The sequence below is a fragment of the Notothenia rossii genome (assembly GCF_949606895.1).
Source record: "Notothenia rossii genome assembly, contig: scaffold_64, whole genome shotgun sequence".
NCBI lineage: Eukaryota > Metazoa > Chordata > Actinopteri > Perciformes > Nototheniidae > Notothenia > Notothenia rossii.
Genome location: NW_027639736.1, coordinates 39,037 through 42,500, shown reverse-complemented (window position 1 = coordinate 42,500; position 3,464 = coordinate 39,037).

Below are 3,464 nucleotides of genomic sequence, written 5' to 3'. Positions count from 1 at the left end.
ACCAGTGTCTTGAAGTGGATTCTAGCAGTTACTGGAAGCCAGTGAAGGGAGCGGAGGAGCGGCGTGGTGTGGGAACATTTAGGAAGGTTGAAGACCAGACGAGCCGCTGCATTCTGGATGAGCTGCAGAGGTCAGAGGGCACATGCAGGTAGACCAGCCAGGAGGGAGTTGCAGTAGTCTAGGCGTGAGATGACGAGAGCCTGGACCGGACGTATCCTCCTGATGTTGTAAAGAGTGTATCTGCAGCAGCGGGTTGTAGCAGAGATGTTTGCAGTGAAGGACAGTTTGTTATCTAGGGTCACACCCAGACTCCTTGCAGTCTGAGTCGGGGAAACAACAGAGGGGCCGATGTTGTTCAAACCTTTATTTAAAAAGATTGGTCCATTGAGATCATAGATCTCTTTTTCAAGGGAGACCTGCAGCATATAGGTTCCACATGAAACATAAAACAATAAAGGACATCATACATTATATTTACAGGATACATTTACATAGTTATATACATTTACAAGGGCCCATAGTATCAACGAGCATTTCATTTAGCCTAGCTTTAAAGACATGCAGAGGAATGAGATCGCTCAGTTTCAATTCTTGCTGAAGATTGTTCCAAGCAAGTGGAGCTGCGCACATAGAAGCTGTCTCACCTAAGACAGTCCTTGCTCTTGGGACATCTAACAATACTACATCATGAGATCTCAGACAATAGCTGCTTACAACTCTCTGTGTGATCAGAGAGCAGATATAATACTGGAGTTTACCCAGCATGGCTTTATAGATGAACATGGACCAATGACTGAGCCTCTTTACAGTAAGTGAAGGCAGACCTGCCCTGGCATACAGGGTACAGTGATGAGTGAGTGCTTTACAGTTAGTGACACATCTCAGAGCGCTGTGATACGCAGCATCTAACTTGACCAGGCAATGGGCAGGTGCATTCATATAGATCAGATCACCATAGTCCAGCACAGGTCAAAAGGTCACAGAGCCTTTTCCTGGCCTCAAGCGAGAAACAGGACTTGTTCCTGTAGAAGAAACCTAGCCTAACCCTCAGCTTTTTAAGCAGGTTAATGACATGAAGTTTAAAAGAGAGACAGTCATCAAGCCAGATACCAAGGTATTTATAACAGGTAACCACTTTGAGTACTTGTCCTTGCACAGTTACAATATCTAAAACAGGCTCTGGTGTCTTTTAGCTTTAGAAAAGAGCATTACCTTGGTTTGATCAACATTTAAAAGAAGCTTTAGTTCAGAGAGCTGAGTCTGAATAATGTTAAAAACAGCCTGTAATTTAACACCAGCCTCCTGAATGGAGGGACCTGCACAGTACATCACGGTATCGTCCGCATAGAAATGTAAAGTAGCTTCATCTACATTTTCACCTAAGCTGTTGATATATATGGAGAATAAAAGTGGACCTAAAACAGAACCTTGAGGAACACCATTAGCAATGTTTAACCACTCAGAAGACAGCCCATCAAAGTGAACACATTGGGACCTTTCAGAGAGGTAGTTCACAAACCACCCACTGCATGGCTGGATATGCCAATACTGAGTAGCCTCTGCTTTAAGATGTGATGATCAACGGTATCAAACGCTTTGGACAGGTCAATAAATAGAGCTGCACAACTCTGCTTACTATCTAAGACACTTTGGGGGGGTCCAAGGGGGAGGAGGGGGGAGGGGCTCTGGGGGGGTCCAAGAGGGTGGAGAAGATGGAAAATAGTTTTTTGGGATTGAGCCCATTAACCTGTTTAGCCCTGAGTCTGTTTTTCAGGTCTCAGGCTCGAAAAGGACATTCCCAGAACAGATGACCATATCTTCTAAAAGGCTTACGTAATAATCTGTGTTCTCAGAGCTATGATAAACCTGTGAGTTGGATTTAGAAAAGTCAAAAATCAATATAGATGTTTTTATTTTAAAGAAAATTCAGATTGAACATGGTAAAAAAATGTAAATTATAATCTCCGTCCAACAATAAACCATGACTGATAGTGAAAACCACCCTTGAATGATGGGATAGACTAAAAGCTTTAGGAAACCAAACTATAACATAATGAGTACCCTGTATCAAAATGTATGTAAAACAAGGGACATTTGACCTTTTTAGAGAGATTTAGAAAAAAAGACCACTTCTGGGGTCATTCGGGTGGGTTTGACCTATCTCTGGAACCCATTGGTCGATTTTGATTATTGACATCTCTTTTGAACTGTTAGAGCTCTCCAAAAAGTAACTAGTTACTTTATTAGTTACTAAATTATAAAAGTAACTAGTTATAAGTTACTTTGCTTTAAAAATAAGAACAATACAAATACAAGTGTTTGTGTTGTTCTGGCACAGTAAGAGAAAAGACAACTCCCCATCATTGTAGCAATTATCATTATGAAATGTAGAGGAACAATAAAACACAAAAGATATGTTTAGACACGTTGACAGGCATCTTTATTGTGGCCAAGTGGACAACGCTTTCTGTCCTGCACACACTTTACATTTGACCCTAATATGTTTTGCGTCCTGGTCACTTTCTCTTTTCCATGGTGCTGTGAGAGGCTGTATTCGCCTGTAAGTTACATCCCAGGGAGATTCGGTTCAGCTCCATCACATCATGTAACCCATTTCAATCCCAGTAACTATAACGGCCTTACTGAATGGGAATAGGTAACTAGTAACGCTATTAGTTACCACAAAAAGTAGTTGCATTACAGTAACGTATTACTTTGTAACGCGTTAGTCCCAACACTGGTTACCAGTAATCATTTCAAAGTGACACAGAGACATTGGATTAACCTTCTGCAGCGTTTTATGCATTTGAATGCCATTGAACACAACTTTTAATCAGAAAAACAGCAAAGCTAAGACTTATTTTCCGTTTGGTCCCCTAAAGCTACGTTGTATGTTGTCTGGGTTTGCCTTCACTGCCGAGTTCTTGTCGCACAGTGATGATACTTATGCCTCTAGAATCTGTAGAATCTCAGCTATAATCTGATATCTGTTTGTGCAGATCCGATAAGTAATAAAGTATTTCTACCGTGAGTTCTTTGCTGAGTGCGTCATCATTTTTTCATTAGTGCTAATTCAGAGGCTGGGCGTTAGAGTTGTGTTTAATTTAGCTAAAAAAAATTCATATTTTCAGTTAGCTGAGTTTCTTCCCGTTAAGTGGGTATTACACATTAATAGGTTGTTAAATGTTAAGAAGCACTGAGACACAGTTTCGTGAAAAAAGTTAACACTTAGATATACATGTCCATGTCCACTTCAAATACTTAACTGGAGGATCTGGTGTATTTGAAATGTACAAGGTCATATGTCCACAATGCACTGGGACTAGAAGCTCACACTGGAACTGTGTCATGCCTCCAACCTGAGGATTCAGTGGTTCAAATTGGAGACATTTGGAAAATATCTCATTTTTTCCGCTCTTTTGAAACAAACATTATCTTTCAAAGAAAAGCTAAAGCGTTGCTCG